The sequence below is a fragment of the Gorilla gorilla genome, chromosome 6, assembly GCF_029281585.2.
Source record: "Gorilla gorilla gorilla isolate KB3781 chromosome 6, NHGRI_mGorGor1-v2.1_pri, whole genome shotgun sequence".
Taxonomy (NCBI): domain Eukaryota; kingdom Metazoa; phylum Chordata; class Mammalia; order Primates; family Hominidae; genus Gorilla; species Gorilla gorilla.
The window spans coordinates 61,502,733-61,529,538 of record NC_073230.2 but is presented as its reverse complement, the minus strand read 5'-3'; positions in this window follow the sequence as shown (position 1 = coordinate 61,529,538).

Below are 26,806 nucleotides of genomic sequence, written 5' to 3'. Positions count from 1 at the left end.
TGTCATCATGATAAATACTAAACATACTACTTAAGAAGAAGATTTTTTAGAATTCTTTGTTTTTGTGACCTTTTAGTTACAGCAAGAGGCAAATTATGGCTGGGTGTGGTGGTGCGTGCCTGTAGTCCCAGCTACTCCAGAGGCTGAGGCAGGAGGATCGCTTGAGTGGGGGAGGTTGAGGTTGAAATAAGCCATGATCACACCACGGCACTCAGCATGGGTGGCAAATCTGGAGACCTTGTCTAGAAAACAAAAGAAAACGAGTCAAATTAGATGAAATGTCTGATGTATTTAATATACCCTACATTATTTTTGTAGGTTCTTGCTTTTGTAGGTCCTTTAACTGCCACTGTGAATTAGAACTGAGATGCATATCTATTTTCCTATAGAATAGATGGAATTAGTGCCCGCAAAAGAATGATGTAGAGATGACATTTTGGTCCTTCCTAACAAATAATTGTCCAAGTGGAACTTAGACTTTGACCAATCAAATAATAAAAGGGACAACTGCCTAATTCATCTGCGTAGGCATTATGGAATTGTTGTGGAACAGACATTGTCTGCCTGTGTGAAGCCTCCTGCTCACTAGTTGAAGTATTTCTATAAAAGCGATATGCGGCCAGGCACGGTGGCTCATGCCTGCAATCCCAGCACTTTGGGAGGCTGAGGCGGGCAGATCATGAGTTCAAGAGATCGAGACCATCCTGGCCAACATGATGAAATCCCATCTCTACTAAAAAATACAAAAATTAACCAGGCGTGGTGGCACACGCCTGTAGTCCCACCTACTCAGGAGGCTGAGGCAGGAGAAGTGCTTGAACCCAGGTGGCAGAGGCTTCAGTGAGCTGAGATCTCACCACTGCACTCAAGCCTAGGTGACAGAGCGAGACTCTGTCTCAAAAAAAGAAAAAAAAAGCGATATGCTCAGGAAATCTGACAAAGACCAACACTCTTCAAATAGTCCCTGCTCCTAGATTTCCATCAGCCTGCTGCTGTCACTGCTTCCTGTTCTCATAACTGGAATTCAGCACGGGGAATGCCAACACCACTTGCAGGAAAAACTGTGTCCTTTTTCCCTCAGCTTCTGCACTGAAAAGTTGGTTTACATTAGGTAAGGAACTGGAACTTCTCGGTGCTTTATATCTGTATTTGTCAGATGAAAGTATTCATCTTTGCCATTTGCATTACAAGGTATGACATATAAATGAAATTTTAATATTGGCACTTTAAGATTTTCCCCATGGGACTAAAGTCTCTGCTAGCAATTCTTTGTCACCTTTCCTTACATCTAAAACTGAATATTAATTACTTCAAAAATGGCTATAAAATTGTTAGAACTCCTTAAATAATGCAATATATATGTACTACTATATCTTTATAATCCATTTCATCAATAGAATTATTAAATATTCCCAGCACTCTAATAGTCAGATCACAGAAAATATTCAATTTGAGTTTGATGTGCCATTGCTATTCCCCTGATATGTGTGTGCTCTGGATTTTTAAGTTCATTTTCTTTCCTTTTTTTTTTTTTTTTTTTTTTTTGAGACAGAGTCTCGCTCTGTCACCCAGGCTGGAGTGGAGTGGTGCAATCTTGGCTCACTGCAACCTCCACCTTCCAGGTTCAAGTGATACTCCTGTGTCAGCCTCCTCAGTAGCTGGGATTACAGGTGCCCACCACCACGCCTGGCTAATTTTTTGTATTTTTAGTAGAGACGGGATTTCACTATGTTAGCCAGGTTGGTCTCGAACTCCTGACCTCGTGATCCACCTGCCTTGGCCTCCCAAAGTGCTGGGATTACAGGCATGAGCCACCACGCCCGGACTTAAATTCATTTTCGCTTTTGTCAAAGGAATCAGTGTTCAGGGCGAGACTATATGAAAGCACATACAAGCACACAGAGCACATGGAGCGTGCTTTGAGTACAGGCCCACAGGTTTAGTTTTACCCTTGTTCTCATTCACCGAGCCTGTTTCACGTGGCCTCGTTTCCAGAATTAGGCCAGTGCATTGCTCTTCCAATGAGTTGTTGGACTGTGAACAACGTTTTGTGAACTCTAAACAGCCTCCAAGGCTGGTTCATTTCACTGTGAACCAGTGAACACTGAAATGAACACGAAACACCAGTGAACACAAAAGAAAGTGAACACTGGCACAATGTTCACTTTCTTTCAGCCAAAATAGGACTCTTGTCTTTCCCATCTCAAGGAACGGAAGCGTCTCTCCACAGCTTTTACAGTCTGAGTAAAAGCCTTGGTTCCCCACTTGAAACTCAAAATCAGCCAATTTCTGAACATGTTAATTGAATTAGTCAAGGATTAGCTTCTAGAGAAACAGAATGAATATAATAATAATTATGTATATAATTGATTCACATAACTAAATATATATCACATGTATAATATATATTCTACAAAATACAAATATGGAGTATATATATTATTTTAAGGAAATGGCTCATGCATTGACTTGTGCGATTATGTGTCCTGGCAAGTAAACAAATATATTTATAATTTAATTGTGCTAATTGCTACGGGGAAAAATAACAGACTGTTATGAGAAAGAAAAATGATGTTAGAGGAAAAAAGGTGAATGAGCTTTTTCCTTGGTAGATTAAAATACCTCTTTAAAAATACTTCCTGAGTTACAAATGAGAACAACTCAACTGTGCAGAGAATGGGGAAAAAAATACTTCCAGGGATACTTTTGTACCTGAAAATCCTAAGGTAATAAAGAGCTTGGAGTGTTCAAGGAATGAAAAGAAGGTAATGAGTTCCGATGAAAGAGGAGAGGGAATCCACTGCCTGGTGAATACACAGGATGTGGTGACGTGAGCGGTGAGAGATAGGAAAGGAATGGCAAGAGGCATCCAGAATTAGCACTGGTTGGATGTCAGCCTTGCCTGCTGAAATTAGGAAAAAAAGAATAGGTTTGTAGGGCTTTGGCAGGACAAGATTGGAATATCAGGTCTCGTCTTTCTTTAGCTGCTAGATATTCAAGTACAATGATCAGGGAGGCAATTAGACGTAGGGCTTTGGATCTCAGAAGAGAAGTCAACACTGGAGACACTCTGGGAGTAGCATAGATACCATGATAATAGGAGGAACTCAATCCCTCAACTGGAGACACTATGAGCATGGGCTCCCTCTGCGGGGCCTATCAGTACTATGGGGAAATTGCAGCTACTATCAATCACTTCTCATTAAAGACTTTGAAACATAATTTTAATACCCTAAAATCATTCCAGTTATAGATCTATTGATTTCATTTTGAAAATGAGATGATTAGAGGTCAGCAAGGTCTGGGGTCAAATAAATAAATTTGGGAAAATTAAGTCGTGAGGACACTCTATTTATATTTAGAAACCAATAATATTTAAAACTTGAGTGAATTATGGAGTGCTATGTGCCAAAAGAGCTGTAGATCTCCATTTCACTGAGCCCCATAGTTTTCTTAAAAATACATCAAAATTATCATTTACAAAATAACTTTTTAAAGAACAGTTTCCAACATTTGTGGATTTTTTAAAACCTTGAAATTGAAGTTTAATGTAAATACAGAAAAGTCACATATCATTATATATCTCAACATACCAGTAGTATTCCTGATGAATTTTTTCAAACTGAATTTATATAACCAGCAGCAAGTCAAGAAACAAGACATGCCTAGCAACCTGGAAGCTTTCTTGTTGATGCCCCCAGTCACCACAGCTCACCAAGAGCACCCATTAACCTGCTATCTGAGAAGAGATTAGTTTTGCCTCAAACATTTGTTTTTGGTGTATGTATAAAAACAGACTTATTTTAGTAAACATAAGCATTCACAGTTAAACACTAAGAAAATAATTAATAGCCCTAGGAAGTAGAATAAATATTACTTTTCCAATCCTATTGGGTTATAATTTTCATCTATGAGAAGCTTGCTAGACTAAGACTAAAAAAAAACCACAAAAATATTAATAATTGATTAAAAAATAAAAACAAAAATCTTGTTCCTGTGACGAACCTTGTCACACAAATTACAGTGGTGAATATTAACTATAAGAACTACTGATGTGAAAATTTTTGGAAATTATTACATTATTTATGTTTATCTTTCTAGTTGTTTTTAAATGAAAAATAGTACAGGGGTCAGTTTTTTCAATAATGGATTATACATTATGATATTCTGTCTGGGATATATATAATTCATATGAAGCTGGCATTCCTCAAAGATCTAAAACGAGAACTACCATTCAATCCAGCTATCGCATTACTGGGTATATGCCCAGGGGAATATAAATCATTCTACTATAAAGATACATGGGTGAGAACGTTTATTGCAGCACTATTCACAAAAGCGAAGATGTGGAATCAACCTAAATGCCCACCAACGACAGACTAGATAAAGAAAATGTGGTGCATGGAGTACCATGCAGCCATATAAAAAGGAGATCATGTCTTTTGCAGGAACATGGATGGAGCTGGAGGCTATTAGCAAGCCAACACAGGAACAGAAGACCAAATACCATATATTCTCTCTTACAGAGCTAAATAATAAGAACTTATAAACACAAAGAAGGAAACAAGAGACACTGGGGTCTACTTAAGGAGCAGGAAAGATAACCATTGGGTACCGGACTTAATACCTGGGTGATGAAGTAATCTGTACAACAAATGCCTGTGACACATGTTTACTTATGTAAAAAATCTGTACATGTACTCCCGAAACTAAAATAAAAGTTAAAAAAAATGAAAGAAAGAAAAAATAAAATTTATTTTTACTTTTTTTTTTTTTTTTTGAGAGAGAGTCTTGCTCTGTCATCCAGGCTGGAGTGCAGTGTTGTGTGCTCATAGCTCATTGCAGCCTCAAACTCCAGGGCTCAAGCAATCCTCCCATCTCAGCCTCCCCGGTAGCTGGGACTATAGGCGATCCACCTGTAATAGAAACAGGATCTCACTACGTTGCCTAGGTTGGTCTCAAACTCCTAGGCTCAAGCAATCCTCAGACCTTGGCCTCCTAAAGTAGTGGGCTTGCAGGCGTGATCTACAGCCCAACCCCATTTTTACTTGTCTAAAGATGTTCATAGAATGTCTTGGCTCTGCTTGGCTTTATCTACATTAAAAAAAATTCAATTCTAGTACAAATATTTATCTCAGCGTTTCTGGAATAGTTGTCACCTTCCCTGCTCCTATAATTGTGTGAACTTAGACATGTTATTTCGTCTCTCTAAGCCCTGTTTCTTCCTCTGTAAAAGGAGTGATAGCACTTGTCTTCAAAAGGCTTTGACAACATTGAAAAATATATTACAGTGTGTAGTGCAATATAGAAGCTTAAAAATGATTTTACCAATATATTTTTTATATTATTTATGTAATGTGGTATATATTTTTTACTTAGAGCCAGGATCTAAGCAGAGCCAAACTAGGCATGATTATATAGTGTACACCAGTGGCAATTGTCTAGTTCATAAATTACCAGAAACACTGTGCCTGTTTTTTTCTACCCTTATATTTTATACACATATAGGTATATATACGTAAGAGAGTGTTTGTGTGTGTGTATATGTGTGTACATGTGTGTACCAAAAAACAACCTCAAGAAAGAAACTAACTTCACAAAGACCAAATGTTGGATTTAGCTATTCAAGTGGCTGTTGGAATTCAATCCATTATTATAATTATAGGTTTGTTCACTTAGTGAACTTAGACAATGAGATGTTTTTAATGCGATGTAAAGACACCAGGGCTACTTAACGATGGATGGACTGGAAGGATTCTAAAGCACTCTTAGTGAAAACTATGCCCATCTTCAGGGAGCCATGGGCAGTGGCCTATAGTCTTAATCAGGTTCCCCTTGCTTTGCTGGCCATGGAACAGTTTATTCCTTAGAAAACATGGAATTCACATTTTTTTCAAATTCTCTTTCCTGATTCCTGGATTTCCTTTACCATATTATTTCCCAGACTTTGAAGGTTACAAGATTTTTTTTTTTAACCAAGAATCTCCTTCCCGAAGGACTCCATTTTTCACTGACTTATTTCTGACCCAGAAAGCCTTGAGGTTAACTCTAGTCATTCTCCATCACTCTTATATAACCTCTGGTAAGTCTTTCAGGATTTCTTAACATCTTTCAGCTTAATGGTCATCTGTATGAGAGGGAAAATAAAATCCCCTAGGCTTTGGTGAGAATTAAAGTGAGTTAGTATAAAAGGCGTCTTGCCCTGTTCCCGTGCACAGGAAGAACCTGGTTTAGATTAATTTCCTACTACTCATGTTTCTTCCTCTCTTCTCAAGTGAAAACAAGTATCGATTTAGAAACTTCTTCCGGTGTACCTCTTAATTTGTGTTATTTGTATATATAATTTTAAAATGTGGTTTGGGTAAGAGATTAATGGGTGATGTACAAGCAATTTCATAGTCAGGGATTAGAAGCTCAGCTGTGTCTTTTATGCTTCAGGGGCAGATTCACCATGAAGTCAATAAAGCATGACCTTCATCAGCCTTTCCTTGTGGGCCCGTCAGAGTCGTTGGAACCAAAGCAACTTCATCTTAAATAGAGGCTGGGTAAAATAAGCCTGAAATCTACTGGGCTGCATTCCCAGATGGTTAGGCATTCTAAGTCATAGGATGAGATAGGAGGTTGGCACAAGATACAGGTCATAAAGACCCTGCTGATAAAACAGGTAGCAGTAAAGAAGCCGGCAGAAACCCACCAAAACCAAGATGACTATGAGAGTGACCTCTGGTCATCCTCACTGCTACACTCCCACCAGCGCCATCACAGTTTACAAATGCCATGGCAAAGTTCGGAAGTTACCTTATGTGGTCTAAAAGGGGGAGGCACAAATAACCCACCTCTTATTTAGCATATAATCAAGATATAACCATAGAAATGGGCAACCAGCAGCCCTCTGGGCTGCTCTGCCTATGGAGTAGCCATTCTTTTATTCGTTTACTTTCTTAACAAACTTGCTTTCACTTTACTCCATGGACTTGCCCTGAATTCTTTCTTGTGCCAGATTCAAGAACCCTGTCTTGAGGTCTGGATCTGGACCCCTTTCCGGTAACAAGCAAGAGCCCCTTTCCCATCTTTGCACACAATTCCATGTTCATAGTTCATCTTCTACTTAAGAGGATCTCCAAAATAGCAGACTTTGTGGGCCCCGCTAGAACTAGGCTCCCCTGTGACTGGCTTGCTTGCCAAGATGCCCTCCACTGCTCTGATTAGGGTGCCCACTTCTTCCCTGCTCCAGCCCTGTGGTCTGACTGGGCCATGAATCAGACCCAGACTGGGGCTGACCTTTCTTCCCCACCCCAAAATACACTCTTCTCAAAGTGTACCTAGAATATACAAGTCCCTCCCTGTCTGACTGTGGTCCTGGTGAGGAAAGGGACAGGTCTCTGGTGGAGCAGTGAAGGCACGATGGAGCCACTGGGTCTGATAAAAGAAAAACTTCAACCGAATTAAATTTAAAGGAGTTTAATTGAGCAACGAACAATTTTTGAATCAGGCAGCCCCCAGAATCACAGCAGATTCACAGAGACTCCAGGGGTGCCTTGTGACTGGAACAAATTTATAGACAAAAAGTAAAGCGGTATACAGGAATCGGAAACGAGGTACAGAAACAGTGAGACTGGTTACAGCTCTGCATTGGCCTTATCTGAAGGCAGTTTGAACATTCAGCAGTCTATGAGTGGTTGAAAGTATGGCTGCTGGGATTGGCCAGCACTCAGCCATTGTTACAGGTGCATATACTACTAAGTTAGGTTTTCAACTTTGTCTGACTATTAAGCTAGGTTACAGTTCATCCACAAGGACTCAAATATACAAGTACGGAGTCCTTCTCAGGCCATATTTAGTTTGCTTTAACACGTCCTACTCACTGGTTCCATTCAACCTCGAACATTTCGTCATCCCCAAGAACAGCTCCTCTCCGTCCTTTCCATCAATGTTATCGTCCAAGTTCCAATGCCCAGTGGCACCATTCGTCATCATAACAAGGGTTGGAATCAGAATCGTATGGCTGATAGGAAGCCATCAGCAGAAACCCAGCAATATTCAACTCTTATTTCTTCTGAATTTAAGATATCGATATGTATAGCAGCATTGATTTTCCTCTTGCTGAGTGAGGCCAAATTGCCCACATTTCTATTTCTACACTTTCCCATTAATAAACCTGCAGAACATTTAAAGTTCATGCAAATATTCTAAGTGAACATATGGATACAGAGAGTCATTCCTTTTCCGTGTTTCACTGGCTTAATATTCACAACTGGAGGGAATGAAATCATAGCACATTAATAGAAAACATAGAAACAGTTATGTACAGTGTTACTCAGAAGATCTTAGTGAGTAGTCAAATCGACACCGAGGGCTATCTGCAAAACCGCCTCCACCTGCGGAGCCTGGCTCCTGGCTGGAAACCTATGCATGGTGTCTGGGCCTGCCCTTGGTCAACCGAAGCCTCACCTGCCGGCCTCACCTGCTGGCCTCATCCGCATGGCCTCACCTGCGTGGCCTCAACTGCCGGCCTCGCCTGAGGCACCTGGGCGCCTGGTTCGGTGCAGGCCAGCATCACCGTCTGAAGGAAGCTGCAGTCAAGGCCTCCTCCGGACCAGGCTGGCTGTGCTCTTTGCACATTTACATTCCAAGCCCTTCATTTCTAAGTCTTTTTAGCTGAGGTTTTGGGCGAAAGTCTTCTTCAAGTTCCTCTGCTGAGAGCTCCTTTTGCCACAAGGAAGGAGAAAAATTGGAGACACTTTTCCCACTCTGAGCCCTCATCCAGCACTTTCCATTCTTAACCCTCTTCCCTCACCCTTCTCGTTTATTCCAGGGCCCAGAAAACTGCAAGAACCTTTTGTATGGGGCTCCCTCGATGGTGAGAAGACCCCCACATCTGCGTAGAGCTGCCTGACCCTGGACTAGGACTCCACTCCGTGGGAAGCGGGGAGCAAGGAGTCACTGCTTCCTCGGCTCGGGCTCTGGCTTCCTGGGCCCATTGAGGGAGGAAAGGTGTGCCTATGTTTGTCCTGTTGCTGTAACTGACCACCTGCCCCTGCGGGCTCAGCCCTATCCAGCTCAGCGAATCCTAACACCGTCAAGATGTCCTTTCTCTTCTGGTAACTTGGCTATTCCAAAGACATCGTTTATCAAAACTGTGGACTTGCCCAGGTGTAAATTAGCAGGAAAGCAAGAGTCTAGGTTTACTTCTAATCTATTTGTTTTATAAAACTCGTAGTCTTTTTTTAAGCTCAAAGTACCCTAAATTATTTTTTCCTGGTAAATATAATCTCTTGAACATCTAAATTTCCTCTCAGAAGGGAAACCTAAGTGAAGTCATTGACTGGAAATAAGAAAACAAAAAAGAGAGTTCCAGGAATAAATAAATTAATTAAAAATGATTATTCTGGCTTTAAAGAAATGATTCCTCTGACAAAGTTCATTTAAATTAATACTATTGTTATTAATGAGGTCATTTATTCATAAAATAAATATGCTGAAAATAAAAACATAACATTTTATGTAGTCAAATTTGAACAATACAAATAAAACAATGAAATTTGAAGTATTACTTTCATTTGTGGCCAAGGAAAGGATTGACAATTTATTGGTAATAGAATGCTTCAGTTAATTTTATGCAAACGGGATAGCCTGGAGATTAAAAGCCAGGCCTCAAAAATCAAAGTGCCTCTGTACAAGTCCCAGCTCTGCCCTGTCCTAGCTAAGTGAGTTGGAGTCCTCCTACAGCCCACCCCATCTCTCTGTCTAGAGCACAAAGTCATTCCGCTTTCCTGGTCAGGTGCTTATGAGCAATAGGTTAGTTACAGTTTATGCAAGTGCTGAAATCATTTGTTTAATAAATTAACTACTTTATTTGGAGCAAAACCTTTTTGTCTTTCTGTACAGAGATGGGATTCGGACGGGCTACTCCAAAATATGACACCTTGGCATTTGAGAAAACAGCAAAAGCAAGAAGGTCACTCTCAGCCTTCCCTTACCCTTTCTTCCCTGAAGCAGATCTTAAAGCCTGAATTCCAGGGGTGCTCTCCCTGTAGCTGGAGGGAAGGAATGAGTCTGAACAAACAGGACTTGCTAAGTTCCCCCAATTTGTTGCCATCAGATCCTGCCTTTTTATCCAATCATACTACTCTATGACTTCTTAATCAAACCTAGCATGAAAAATATACAGGTTTGTTCATTTTTTGAGTCTTTCTTTCTGAAGGTTCTGTTTCATCTAAAACATATCAAATAAACACGCATGCTTTTGTCTTGTGAATCTGTCTTTTGTTATAGGTGTGTCTGCCATGAATCTTGAGGTGGGTGAGGATTAAAGACACCTCATGACAGAAACATGCTTGAGTCTAGTTTTCTGGTATTTTGTGTTCTCCAGAGGAGACATTGGGTGCTCCAAAGTCAAGTTCACGCAACTGCATGGATTACTCTGATGACTTCAACTTTTGTTTATGCAAATATTTACAATTTATGTTTGATGTCCTATTCTTTTTTTTTTTTTTTTTTTTGAGATGGAGTCTCACTCTGTGGCCCAGGCGGGAGCACAGTGGTGCAATCTCAGCTCACTGCAACCTCTGCTTCCTGGGTTCAAGCAATTCTCGTGCCTCAGCCTCCTGAGTAGCTGGGGTTACAGGCGTATGCCACCACACCCAGCTAATTTTTGTATTTTTAGTAGAGACGGGGTTTCACTATGTTTGCCAAGCCGGTCTTGAACTCCTGACCTCAGTTGATCTGCCTGCCTAGTCTTCCCAAAGTGCTGGGATTACAAGCGCAAACCACCACACCCAGCCTGAGGTCCTATTATTGACTGTAGTTTATGTGTTCATGTATATAATACATGATCTTGTATTTCTAAACGATTTCACCTTCTTTGTGAGTGAAAAGGGGTGCTTTTAATCATACTTCACTGGGATAACTGGTACAACTCAGATTATTTACAGGTGTTTTTTTTTGGCCCACGCTGTCTTTCCGTTTAAGTATGACACTTGTTCTTTGATGTATTTTCCTTTCGGGTTGACATGCATGCTATGGCAGACGCTGTCAGTGTCTTACCTATATGCCCTCATTGTGTACCTCCTTTGCCAGCAGGGCACACACACAGCCAACACCTGTAATCCTGCTTGATCTTTTTCTTTCTGCAGAAACACCTAAAACATAAGTTTTATACCCATTCGAAGTCACTCTCCACTCTCACTGTTTCCCCAACCCCGGATATCCACTAATCTACTTTTTGGCTTCATGGATTTGACTATTCTGGACATTTTATATAAATGGAATCATACAACATACGGCCTTATTTGTCTGTTTTCTTTTTTAACTTAACAATGTTTTCAAGGTTCATCCATGGTGTAGAAAGCACTGGGACTTTATTTTTTATGGCTCGATATTATCCCTCAATATTTCTGAGGTATATCACATTTTGTTTATCCATTTATAAATTGATAGACATTTTGGTTTGGCTTTTTGCTGTTTGGCTATTATTAATAATGCTACAACAAACACACACACATATATATATATACGTTTTTGCACAAACATGTTTTTAATTCTTTTCAGTGTATAACTAGGGGGTGGAATTTTTAAACCCTATGGATAGGTTTATCTTTCTGATGAACTGCGAAACTGTTTTCCATAGTTGCTAAACTATTTTGGATTTTTTACCAGTAATGCATGTGCATTTCAGTTTCTTCATATCTATTATATATATTTATCTATTTGTAAATATTTTCTCCCATACCATGGGTGGTCTCTTTATGTTCCTGATAGTATTCTTTGATGGAATAAAGATTTTAATTTAGATAAAATTCAATTTGTGTGTTTATTCGTTGGTCACTTGTGGTTCTATTGTCATATCTAAGAAATCTTTGCTTAGTCCAAGGTCACAAAGATTTATAGTTATGTGTTCTAAAGCTTTATAGTTTTAGCTTGTACATTTAGGTCTTTGATTGACATTGAATTAATTTTTGAATATGATGTAAAGTAGGAGTCCAAATCCATTTTTTTTACATGTAGATATTTATTTGTCCCAACAGCATTTGTGGAAAAGATGATTCTTTCCTCACTGAATGTACTTGGTAACCTCAAAATCACACATGTAAGCGTTTATCTCTGGGATCTATTCTATTTCATTGTTTTCTATCTATAGATATAGGCATATCTATTCCTATATGACTATCATAGTGTATTTATTACTGTAGCTTTGTAGTAAATTTTGATATTAGGAATTGTGAGTTCTCCAACTGTGTTCTTTATTTTTTCAATATTGCTTGGATTATTTTGGGCCCCTTACTCTTCCACACGGATTTAAGGAAGAGTTTATCCATTTCTGCAAAATGGCAGTTAGAATTTTGCTAGAAATTGCATTGAATCTGGGGAGTATTTTCATGTTAACAAGATTATCTTCCAATCCATGAACATAGGTGCCTTTCCATTTATTTAGATTGTCTTTGATTTCCTTCAACAGTGTTTTATAGTTTTGATAAGATTCATATTTATTCAGTTAAATGTATTCCTAAGTATTATGTTCTTTTTGTTACTATTTTAAATGGAGTTTATTTTCTTAACTTCATTTAAGGTTGTTCATTGCTATTGTATAGAAACACAACTAATTTTTATATTGGCCTAGTATCTTACAACTTTAATGGATTCCTCTATTAGCTGTAGGAGTTGAGAGTTTAGAGTTATGTACTCTTTCTTTACTAATTTTAATCTGGTCTAATCTGTCAGTGATCTAAACAATCACACAATAAAGAGATACATTTAGTTTAGTTTATATTTCTGGGCCTATTTATTAATATTTTACTTAACTTTTGCACAGGGCCTTCCCTACTTCTTCTGCTTCTAATCTTTACATTGAATATTTTTTCCTGTTCTGAGTTCATCCTTAGGAAAAAATAAATGATACAAATCTTTGCTAAACCCATTTATGCCTAGTGTTGCATTATTGGAACGCTAAGCCTGTAGGAGTTATTTATATCCTACCGTTCAAGGTCATTGCCAAGGTCTCAAAACAAAAATTCGAAAAATTGTAACCTCAGGCACAAATGGCTTAATAGGAATATAATCCTCATTGGCCTAATCCTCATTGGCCTATTCCCAGCCTGACATGATTCTTTTCAGTTGGTCACCAAATATGACCATTTTTTGTCATTGAAACAATTCATCAAGTTTTACCAACTTGGTTAGTTCATTCACTGAATAAAGTTTGAAATTAAGATTTGGATTTTTCATAAGGGTATTGGTAAAGAAGGCTGTAATGACTTTTTAAATTATATGTATATATATACATTCTTATACTTATTTTATCTGATGTGCACAAATGTCTTAACACCTACTAACATTGAACTTACTATTAACTGAAGAACATCGAACAGAAATGTAAGTAGCTTTAAATATTAATTGTATTTTCCAATTATTTATTCACAGTCTCCATTTTGATTCCACTATTTTTCTTTTTAAACTAAATGATCTAAAAGAGCTTAAATTTTAATGAAATATATAAATGAATGAGTTATTTAGCAAGATTTTGTCAATCATATGCCTTTCACATATTAATTTTGCTTTGATTAATATAGTAATAATAAATCATCAAATAGCACTTAATTTTACACATTGTCTTCCCAAGCATTGTTTTATTTAATTTTCTCAAAGTTTTGTAAAATAAATATTACACTAATTTTAAATATATAAAATAAAGGTCTTAAAAGATGATTATTTTTTAAATCACATAGACTAAATCTTTTTTTTTCCATATGTGCTTTATTTTGCAACTTACAAACAAGACCAGGCTCACACAGGAACTGTGGAATAAGAGTTGAACATCACATAAAGAGACAAACTTTCAAGCTTTTCTCTTGAGAAAAAAAAGGAACTGTTATTTATTGACAATATACGATAGGGTGGCAAACTTGTTCTACTTACGCATTGAGTGAACATTCACTAATACCATGTGGTATAAATATAAATGTACATTTGCAAAGATAAGGCATAAATTACTTGTTCAAAAGGTATAAGAGTGAGAAAGACCAAGAATGGGAATTTAAAATAATATGGGCTTGCCGTCAAAGCCTGGTTTTTGTTTTTTATTGTATCAGGAATGGCACATAAGAATTGAAAATCCTAATTATACCACAGTTCTTTTCTAGAAACCACTGCATTTTGAAGATCACTATTTGCCAGAGACTAGCATAATACACCGATAGAAATATTGTTAAGTGACAAGTAAGAAAAATAATTTGGAAGGAATATATAACAAAACATACCTTATCTGTTTAGCAAAAATTAAATGACGTATTTTAAAATTTTATATTACTAAGTTGTTTGTGAAAACTTCATATTTCTAAATCAGAGAACATATTAATATGTTGGAGAATTATAAAGATAGAAACTAATTGTTTGTCTTTAAATAAATGTTTACATACATAATGTGTTTTCTGCTATAGTATATATATCAGGTTTTTTGGCAGTAGTTTTATTTTATTTTATTTTCTATCAGGTTTATTGAGGTATAATTTACCTGCAGTAAAATACAACCATTTTAATTTGTAGCTCTGTATGTTTTGATAAAGTACACATCCATGTAATGACCACCATAATCAAGATAATAGCCCAGCTCCATCGCCAAAAAAGAATTCCCTGGTGGCCTTTCATCTTCCTGCCCACATTAAATAATCACCGATTTGTTGTAATTGAGTTGTGAGATTTTGTTTATTCTGAATACAAATCTCTTACTGGAAATGTGTTTTGCATACATTTTCCTTAGTTTTTATCATCTCTTTTAATTTTTAATAATGCTTCTTAAAAATCAGAATATCTTAATTTTATTAAAGTAGAGTTGGCCGGACACAGTGTCTCATGCCTATAATCCCAGCACTATGGCAGGCCAAGGTGGGCAGATCACCTGAGGTCAGGAGTTCAAGACCAGCCTGGCCAACATGGTGAAACCCCGTGTCTATTAAAAATATGAAAAAAATAGCCGGTCGTGGCAGCAGGCACCTGCAATCCCAGCTACTTGGGAGGCTGAGACAGAATTGCTTGAACTTGGGAGGCAGGGGTTGCAGTGAGCTGAGACCACGCCATTGCCCTCCAGCCTGGGCAACAAGAGTGAAACTCCAACTCAAAAATAAATAAATAAATGAACAAACAAATAAAGTACAGTTTATCAAATATTTTATTTCAGTGATCACGCTTTTGGGATTACAACTAAGAAATGTGTTTCTAAACCAAGGCCAAAAATATTTTATCCTGTTTTCCTCTTGAAATTTTATAATTTTATGTTTTATATTTAGGTATATGATCCATTTCAAGTTAATTTTTATATTAAGTATGTAGTGTGAATCGAGGTTAATTATTTTGTGTAGGAATGTTCAAAGGATCAAGCATATTTTTTGAAAAGACTGTCTCCTATCCATTGAATTGCCCTTGTACCTTTGTTGAAAACCAATTAGCCATGTATGAATGCCTCTAGTTTTGGACTCTGTTATTTTCCATTGATTGATATGGAGATACCATTTTGTAAATACCAACTCTGCATGCATTCTCAGGATAAATCACATTTGGGCATGATATTATGTGTGTGTATATATATATATATTTGAGCAATTGTCAATTTCTCTTTTCAGTTTTTTCAGTTTTTGACTCATGTATCACGCAGCTCTGTTGTTAGGTGCGTACACATTTAGGACTGTAGTGTCTTGATAAATTGATGTCTTTATCATTAGGTCCTTTTATTATCCTTTTATATCTCTAATAAATTTTCTGGTTCTGAAGTCTATTTTATCTCAGTGAGGCTCTTGTCTCTTGGCTAGCATTTACTGCGCCTTTTTTTTTTTGTTTTTTCTTTGAGACGGAGTCTCACTCTGTCGCCCAGGCTGGAGTGCAGTGCAGTGGCGCAATCTCGGCTCACTGCAACCTCCACCTCCTGGGTTCAAGCAATTCTCCTGCCTCAGCCTCCGGAGTAGCTGGGATTACAGGTGCACGCCACCACGCCCCACTTGTTTTTGTATTTTTAGTAGAGGCAGGGTTTCACCTTGTTAACCAGGATGGTCTCGATCTCCTGACCTTGTGATCTGCCTGCCTCAGCCTCCCACAGTGCTGGGATTACAGGCGTGAGCCACTGCACTCGGCCAGCATTTTTATTTTTCTCATCCTTTTAACTTATCCGTGTCTTTATGTTTAAAATAGACTTTAAAAATGCATCACTAGGCCTTTTTTCTTAAACCCATTTGACAATTTCTGTTTTTAAATTGATACATTTGGATCATTTTATTTAATACAAATTTTGGTTTACTGGATAAATATTGACCATGATGTTGTTTTGCATATTTTTTATCTCGTTTCCTTTTTTGCCTGCTTCTTGATTGGGTAAATTTTATCATTCCATTTCATCTTCACTACTAGCTATTATTTATTATTTACGCCTCTTTATTTTAGAGTTTTTCATTATTTTCTTGGGATTTACATTGGTCAATCTAAAATAATCAGAAAGGTCAGAATCTGATTTAAGGAAATTAGTTCCAGCACAAAATTTGAGGAAGAGCCATCTGCCTGAGGAGCATGGATTCCAAAGAATGCAAGTCAGTGCTACAAAGTGTAGAAGTCTGGGACTGCTTATATAGGTAAAGCTTAGGGGAGTTTAACAGAATTTCATCTTTCTTTATAAGGCATAATGCATAGCTATGAAAATCTGACTAGTTGAGTGGTCTTTTTGTTTCTGGAACCTATAACATTCTACACTGAAGATACAACTGTCATGGCCTCTTGGGTGCCATCTGGTCTGAGAAAGTTACAGAATGATAAAGCAGGCAGTTAATCCACAGCAAAGGTCCATGATAGGAAGGGGGCTGTCTAGTCTCTGGCCTCTCATAGGCATTTATGGGAACCAGAACAATGAGAGAGTTTAATCTTAGAAGCAGAACTGCAAACATGCTGCTGACTCAGTCTCCAGAGCTTAACTTTCCCCTTAGCATAATACATTTAGAGGGTTCTGAAATTGTATTTTATTTTACACACTATAAACTCTAATGAATCATAGTCAACCTTCATGTAATATTATGCTGCTCCACAACAGTATGAGAATCTTATTCTCTTACATTTCCAATTCCTGTATTTATGCTATTTTGTTGTACGTTTCACCTCTGTTTATGTTAAAAAACAAAAAGTTGTCCTGGCACGGTGGCTCACGCCTGTAATCCCAACACTTTGGGAGACCAAGGCGAGTGGATCACCTGAGGTCAGGAGTTTGAGAGCAGCCTGGCCAACACAGTGAAACCCCGTCTTTACCGAAAAATACAAAAATTAGCCAGATGTGGTGGCAGGCACCTGTAATCCCAGCTACTCAGGAGGCTGAGGCAGGAGAATCACTTGAATCTGGAGGCAGAGGTTGCAGTAAACTGAGATAGTGCCACTGTACTCCAGCCTAGGTGACAGTGAGACTTTGTCTCAAAAAATAAATAAATAAAAAATAAAATAAAACTCCAAAAGCTTTGCTATTATTTTTACTTCAGGCACTTCTGTTTTGAGTTATCTAAAATAAGAAAATTGTTTTCATGTTTACATATACTTTAACATTTAAGTTTTTCAAAAGTCTGTATCTTTTGTGTAGATCCTAGCTTCTCTCAGGTACCATTTCTGCTTAAATAACTGCTTTAAGAGTTCTTATAGTGTAAGTCTACTGGTAATACATTCTCTCAGCTTTTGGTTCACTTAATAACATATGTATTTTTAATTTACTTAAAAGTATTTGACACTTGTTTGTTTTTTTTTTGTTTTTCTTTTAGCTTTGTGTTGTCTTCTTTGGTAGGGGGTTTGTTCTTTTCCCTTTCCCTGCCTCAATTAGTCTTTACATATGCCCTGAAGGATATGGTATTCCCTGCCTTCACCGAGTTACTTCAGCCCTCTACTTTTTTTTTTTTTTGAGATGGAGTCTTGCTCTGTCTCATGGGCTGGAATGCAGTGTCACAGTCTCGGCTCACTACAACCTCCATCTCCCAGGTTCAAGTGATTCTCTGCCCCAGCCTTCCAAGTAGCTGGGATTACAGGCACCTGCCACCACACTCAGCTAATTTCTGTATTTTTAGTAGAGATGGGGTTTCACCATGTTGGCCAGGCTGGTCTCGAACTCCTGACCTCAGGTGATCCACCCGCCTCGGCCTCCCAAAGTGCTGGGATTACAGGCGTCAGCCACTGGGTCTGGCCCAACCCTCTACTCTTTAGGGGAGAAGGGCCCAGGCAGAGCTGGATTCCACTCCATAGCAGTGGCCACTCCCTCTCTCAGGCTGTACCACTGAGGGTCTTTCTCAGGTCTCCCACCTCACCTTTTAAATCTATTCTGGTTATCTATTGCTGCATCCTAAATAACCCACATTTAGCAGCTAAAACAACACACAGATGATCTCATCATTTGAAGGTGGCAGGCAACGGCTTCACTGGGCCTGTGATAAGGGACCTCTCACAAGGTGCATGCAGGATTCTGGCTGGGGCTACAGATTTTTGGGGGGATTGATCTGCCTCAGAGCTCACTTGAGAGTTGTTGGCAGGGTTCAATTCCTTAAGGCTGTTGTGCTGAAGGCCTCAGTTCCCTGCTGGCAATTGGGCATTGGCTGCCATTAGTCCTTTGTCAGGTGGGTCACCCCGACTTGTGGACCTTGAGGACCAGGACATAAGAAGAGCTGGAGACAGAGAGTTCTGGCAAGCAGGACAGAAGTAATCTTTCTTTACAACCCAATCTTAAATGGACATTCCATCACTTTTCCTGTGCTCTAACAATCAGAAGCAAGTCCCCAGGTCCAGCACACACAGAAGGAGCAAAGATTACACAAGGCAGTGAATACCAGGAGGGGGAATCACTGACAGCCACTTTAGAAGCTGCCTGCCACACTGCAATTTCTGTCCCTCAGTGATTCACATTTCTTACAAATGCACCATGCATTCACTTCCTCCTGAGGGCTTTAGAAGTCTCATTTCATGATAGTGGCGGTTCAAAGCCCATAATCCCGTTATTTAAATCAACTCCACATCTTGGAGCTGGTCCATAAAGAAAACTCTACACAAGCAAGCAAATTTCCTTTGTATCTGTGGCCGCTAGAGTTACTCTATTTTCATCCTAAGCTATATTTGCTCTTTAGGAACCCACCAACTCTTTTAGCTACATTCTTCCTACCTGCATGTAGCTGTTATCCTTGCCTTCTTTCCGTGCTCTGCCACAGGTCATCCAATGTTTGCAGCCCATCTCTGTTATTGTAGGAGGCACCTCTCTTTCCTTCATTTTAAACTATTTAATTGCCCTGCAATTCAGCTCTCTGATGGGTTCAGAAAGTCATGGCCCTGAATATCACTCGTTTTTAAATGTAATTTTAATAAAGACACATTTTCCAGATGTCTACACCATCAGCAGAAGCTGGAAGTTCTGTCTGTAATTTTTTGACCTTATAACTGAGTATATTTAAAAAGTTAAATATATGATACATCTAGCTCCCTGCATTTGTGGTTTTGACCTTCATTCCTTAGTGTCCTGATGTAGTTTCTCCAACATCCTCACATAAGATTAAACATTACACTAAAACATGACTCAAATCTGGAGACGACATTTCCCAAGATAGTTGATGCTTTCAACAGACTTTGTTAATAAGTGTCTTTGAAACACAGTCTCATTATAGAAATAAGTATATTAATGTACAAATGCAAAACTAGTTAATATATTTCTTTTTACTATTCCTGGAAAAATTATGTCGGGAACACATTTTTTTAAATTATACTTTAAGTTCTAGGGTACATGTGCACAACCTGCAGGTTTGTTACATATGTATACACGTGCCATGTTGGTGTGCTGCACCCATTAACTCGTCATTTACATTAGGTACATCTAATGCTATCCCTCCCCACTCCCCCCATCCCACGACAAGCCCCAGTGTGTGATGTTCCCCTTCCTGTGTCCAAGTGTTCTCATTGTTCAATTCCCACCTATGAGTGAGAACATACAGTGTTTGGTTTTTTGTCCTTGCGATAATTTGCTGAGAATGATGGTTTCCAGCTTCATCCATGTCCCTACAAAGGACATGAACTCATCATTTTTTATGGCTGCGTAGTATTCCATGGTGTATATGTGCCACATTTTCTTAATCCAGTGTATCACTGATAGACATTTTGGTTGGTTCCAAGTCTTTGCTGTTGTGAACAGTGCCACAGTAAACATACGTGTGCATGTGTCTTTATAGCAGCATGATTTATAATCCTTTGGGTATATACCCAGTAATGGGATGACTGGGTTATGGTATTTCTAGTTCTAGATCCTTGAGGAATCATCACACTGTCTTCCACAATGGTTGAACTAGTTTACACTCCCACCAACAGTGTAAAAGGGGAACACATTTTTCAAAATTTCTATTTATGCTTTATTTTATTGAGTGTCTTTTAAAAATTTAGTTTGACCTTATTTCTTGAGTATGGCTAAACTGATAAGTATGTATAGTATATCCTTTCAAGGATGTCATTGCCTCAGAATCATAGTGATGCAGCAACTGTAAGACTATCTAGCATACCTTAAAACTGAGGGTAATGAGAAAACAGTCTGCAAAATATGCAATAACATTTGGTGAAATACCGTTTACAAAGAAAAAATCGATGAGAGTAGAATGAATAATAAATGTATGTCAGTTTATTGAACACACTAAGAAAATATCACTTTTGTGAATTGGCAATTTTTGTAACCAGCCTGAACTCTTACCTCACTGTCTTGAAAAGGGAATACTATCTTTTGAGTTGTCCCCTGATAAGTATTTAGTAATACGAACAAAATATGAAGAACTTGAATAAGGTGGAAAGGTGAAAACCTGTTACGTGCTGTAAAAGGTGATCCATATTTCAGTGACTTGGATGCTTGGATGCTTGGAGGTGGGTGGAGACAACTGTGCTCCCCAGCTTTTATTTATTTATTTATTCATTTATTTTTATTTTCGAGACAGAATTTCTCTCTGTCGCCCAGGCTAGAGTGCAGTGGCATGATCTTTGATCACTGCAACCTCCACCTCCTGAGTTCAAGTGATTCTCATGCCTCAAGCCTCCCGAGTAGCTGGGACTACAGGCCCACACCACCACACCTGGCTAATTTTTAAAAATTTTTAGTAGAGATGGGGTTTCGCCATGTTGGTCAGGCTAATCTCAAACTCCTGACCTCAGGGGATCCAGCCGCCTTGGCCTCCCAGTGTGCTGGGATTATAGGTGTGAGCCACCGTGCCTGGCCCTCCCCAGCTTTTAGCTCCTGAAGCATCTGGGTGTAAGACCTCCCAGTCATCCACATCACGTTCTCCCATTCTACCACTTGGTTCAGACTAGTAGTTCTGAGAGTTCTTGTTTTCTTTCCTGTTTCTAGTGCACTTCTGGATAAGGATACACTCTATCATTTGGTTCAGTGTCAGGACTGTTGTTGGGGCTTCCTTCTTCCTGTTTATAACCTGCAGCTACTAGCACAAATGAGGGGTGCTGGCATTTGCACAGAGGTGTATACTAATGTTTTTGTCCATTTCACACTGCTGATAAGACATACTGGAGACTGTGTAATTTATAAAGAAAAAGAGGTTTGATGTACTCACAGTTCCACGTGGCTGAGGAGGCCTCACAATCGTGGCAGAAGGCAAAAGGTACATGTTACATGGCAGCAGACAAGAGAGAATAACAGAACTTCTGCAGGGACACTCCCCTTTGAAACCATCAGATTTCCTGAGGCTTATTCACTATTATGAGAACAGCATAGAAAAGATCCACCCCCATGATTCAATTACCTTCCACCGAGTCCCTCTCATGAGACGTAGGAATTGTGGGAACTGTGATTCAACATGAGATTTGGGTGTTTGCTACAACAGCTTTCTGTAATTTTGTAGAATTCCAGTAAATATTGTTCATTGCTTAGTATCACTCATCTCATCCATAGGTCATAGTGTCCTGGTTGTTTCAAACTAAAATAACACTACAACAATCATTTAGGTCCATTTATAAAGCATTGTCTAGGATCATTTAGAAAATCATCTAGGGCCACTTAGAAGTCTATTTATCCCCAGCGAATACGTCATAGTCACATATTACCCTACATGTCAGACTCCATTGTAGTTCCTATGCATTGTCTAGGCATCTAAGATCTTTCTCCAAATTGGTGTTTACAGGCAAAGGGTCTTCCTATGACTATGCATAGGACTCATCCCATAACTGGAGTTCCACAGTGTCCCATGAAAATTTTATTTGGGTGAAATATCTTAGGTCCTTTATTCATTTGTTAGATCAGTAAAAACTTATAAAAGAAATGCTCTGCTATATAAGGATTTTAGTTTTCATTGAGAAACACACTAAATATCCGTGATTGACAGAATTCATTTAAAAACATAACATTCAACCAATATTTAGAAGTCTACCATTGTAATGTGTAATTTTTTTTTTTTTTTTTTTGAGACAAAGTCTCGCACTATCGCTCAGGCTGGAGTGCAAGTGGTGCAATCTTGGCTCACTGCAAGCTCCGCCTCCTGGGTTCATGCCGTTGTCCTGCCTCAGCCTCCCGAGTAGCTGGGACTACAGGCGCCCACCACCACGCCTGGCTAATTTTTTTGTATTTTTAGTAGAGACGGTGTTTCACCATGTTAGCCAGGATGGTTTCCGTCTCCTGACCTCATTATCCGCCCGCCTCAGCCTCCCAAAGTGCTGGGATTACAGGCATGAGCCACCGCACCCGGCCTGTACTGTGTAATTCTTAAAATGCTCTTTATGACATGTACAAAGTTTAAATATTGCAACAATACTCTGAGCATTGTGCTAGATATGTTGAGATAGTTTGAAAATGGAAGAGAGTTACAGTAAAAATTCATATACATTTAAAGGAAAATACAACTATGAATATCTTGGATTTGGGAATCCAGTAAGCTTTTGGAAGTAATATTCACACTCCCCTCTCTCATTTATTTTAAATAAAACCTGCTAGAAAATGTTAGTAGAAGAATACTTTTTTTTCAAAAGGAATTGAATTATAATTGGGCAACCCTTTCAAATGTACAAAAATTTACTGATAATGAAGCCCAAAACATTCATAAATGATAGTCTTATCCGAATTTAAGAGCTCCTGTCTCAACTAGATAGACCTGGAATGCGTAAGGTATAAACAATATTCACCCATTAGGACCTCGAAGTTCAATGCATTGACTCTACAGGTTGCCAATCCATGTTCACGTATTCTTAATTGTTCCGTAGAGACTCAGAGGGCAACAATCCAAGTCTGTACACTGTCCTCAGGGACAAACAAAAACACTAGCATCAAGAATAAAAGCACTTGGGAAACCATCTTATCTTTCAACCTGAGCCATGGCCTCTATTTTCTTACCTTCTAATTTAATCTTATCACCAACACTGACAACTTTCAAGGGAGCTTTATTTTTTTATTTTTGAGATAGCAATGGTTTTAATAAAGGATTATTTCACTGTTTTATAAATGTGTATCTATTTTGAATATGAGTTTCTGTAAAAATGTCGTTTTTTAATTTTATCAATGGTTCTTAATTTCAATGTCCTCAATAATCTATCTTCTCAATACTATTATTTTATGAAACTCATAATGGAAGTATCAGAATGAATAAAATCTGATGTGAATTCCTCATTTGAGAAGATAATTAAAACAATGTTAGTGTATTTCTGGACTGTGTAATAGTAACCTGCTACATATATAGATACATATTTAAAGGCAATACTGCTGTCTCTGTGAGAGTGCACACAGAGCAAGTCTGCTGCCTTGGAAATTGAAGCAAAGGAGAAGCATTAAATCCATATTCTTACCTGTCATGGAAAGCATGACAGGTATCAGCAGGTAAGCCTGGTGTGTTCAGGTTTGACTTGTAGGAAGGCTTGCCCATAAATGGGTTGACATATGAAAAACGGCTACATAAAAATTCCTAAATGAGGAAAGTAAATGTGTATATTTTTGATCAGTAAGGATAAGGACACATCAAAGTGATGCTTAGTGGCAATAAATTATACCCATAAATGTAAACCATTTTGATTTTAGGTAAATTTAGTTTCTCAAAACAAATTTATCTCTGACTTGCTATATAATATGTAAAACTGTGTACTTCATATATGAAAATGAAACAGCTACAAAACAATCTTTTCTACAAAATGAATATTGGGAAAATCTTTTCTGCCTTTATTTTTATATTTACTTTAGTAAGTGTTGTGCCATGGGAAGTAATATGATATCTTTTTATTTCAGAGCATAAACATACAAAGAAATGGTTAGAATTTTAGATGAAAATGTATTCTAACGATACTATCCTACCTGCTTACTTCTAATGATTTTCTAAGATTTTAGAGTCCTGACTGGTAGGTAGTTTTCATCACACGTACATGGGTTCTGATGACAGGGCTTGGTTTGAATTCTGGCTACCTAGTTTATTGAGGCTTGTCCAACTTTAGAAAGCTACGTATTTCAATAAGCCTGAGATGAGTTGATGTCAGCTGAACTGTGTCAACAAAATTCATATGTGGAAGTTCTAATGCCCAGTACCTTATAATATGACTGTATTTGGAGATGGAGTACTTAAAGAAGTAATTACTTTAAAATGAAGTCTTTGGGCAGGACCTAATTCAATACAACTAGTGTCCTTATAAGAAGAGATAAGGACACAGACACACACAGAGGGAAGACCATGTGAGTAAACAGGAAGAAGGTGGCCATCTGCAAGTCCAGAAGAGAGGCCTCCCAAGAACCAACCCGGCCAGCACGTTGACCTCAAACTTCCAGCCTCTGGGACTGTGAGAAGGTATAATTCTGTTGTCTAAGACACCTAGGTAGTACTTTGTGATGGTAGCCCATGCAGACTAGGGCCTGGGCATCCTTGGAAAAAATAGGAAAAAAAAATATATATATATATTATATATTATATATATGTGGGCTGTTTTGATGATTAAATAAGTTGTTGCTAATTAGTGATACCCTATTTGCACCTCACTCACATTTCATAGTAAAGGTCTATAACTCTTGCCTCTCTAATTATCATTTATATAATAGTTTGCCTGGGCTTCTGCCCTGTTTCTTACTAAATGAGACAATATGTGGATCCCAATGGAACACTCTGGGCACAGCTGGTTTAAAGAGACTTGGTCAATTGGTATCATTATTTTCAGCAGACTATAACCAAAATATTATTGTTGAGGAACAAGCCTGTGTGTACAGTATTTCTTATCACATCATGATCAATACAATTCAGACATATAAAATCTGAATTCCGAAAGCATAACATTTAATAAAATCTTTGAATAAAATGATATCAATAAGGCCTTATTTGGCTAGTATAAAACAAGATAAAAATTACAGTTTGAACAATAACAACTTATAAGATTAGAAATGAGAAAGTATTTATTGTATAAGGGATTAAGAAAGAGAAAAATTAGGAATTCAATAACTTGTCATGTTAAAAAGGCATGCAAAAATTCTAAAGCAACCATTTATTGGCCATATTTAAGACGGATAGCTTCTAATCTCAAGGAAGAAAACCATTTTGAGAAATAGAACAATATATTTTAAAGTCACTAATAAATAAAAAGATGTAAAGATAAGAAAAATGAAGATAAAATAAGAACATTTGAAAATCACAACATAAGATGAAATAGATACTTCCAAATACATCACCAATGACTATCAGCATACATTTACTTTTCCAATATCAAACTTAGATTGATAAATTCCACTCTCTACTGAAAATTCTGGCTCACAACATAATTATCTATCCTATATCTAAGAATATTAAAACAACTATATGAAAAGTGCCACCACCAATATGATCACTGAAAGGAGGTAATTTTAGATTTTCTCGTAGTACTTTTATTTTCAGCTTGCATAGTGTTTGAGTTGTCGTTTCGTGTGTTGCATTTTAAAAGTACTTGGAATAGTTCCACTCTGCAAGGTTTTGTCACCAATAGATACACTTTAGTTCATTTTTAGTTCACTTTTTACTTGTTTTTAATAGCTTGATTTAAAAATATGTATTTTTTATATTTCAATAAGGTATGTTAGAAAAGGATGAACTTTTGTTCCTTACTGCTCAATACTGTTCCCTTCCTCTTTTCATAACTGTTCAAAATATTTTGGTTGATTCTTCCATGTTTAAATATGAACGTGTATGTATATGCTTATATTCTTTAGTTTTTCGATGAAAAGTAACATAACCTGCACATTTCTGTCCAATTTGCTTTTATTTGTTGAGTTCAATCCAAAACAGTGTATAGTTTTTTCTTAGCATTTCAGAGCTGTTTAATAGGCCCAGTTGGGGGCTTCTTCAACAAATCTGCTGTCGATGAACATTTCAGTTATGTCCGAACCTATATACTATGAGTAGTGATGCACAAATTAGGAAAGAAGCCTATGGAATTTTGTAGATTTAATAAAAAATTGAGTAGTTTTAATTTTCATTTTATCTTCTTCAAAACATATTAGCTGAACTCCTTCTTGTTTACTTAGTAATTGATATAGTCCAAATATGTTCCCTAAAATTCATTTGTTGAAATTTAATTGCCATTGTGATTGTATTAAGAAGTAAGGCCTTTGGGAGCTGATTAGATTATGAGGGCAAAGCCTTCATGAATGGGATTAGCAGTCTTATAAAAGGGCTGGAGGGAAGAAGCATTTGCCCTTTCTGCCCATCCCTCCTTTCTGCCATGTTATGACACAGTGCTCCCCATGTCCAGAGGGTACAGCAGTAATGCAGTATCTTAAAATCAGAAGGCAGCCGTCACAGAACACTGAACCGGCAGGCACCTTGACCATGGACTTCCCAGCTCCAGAACT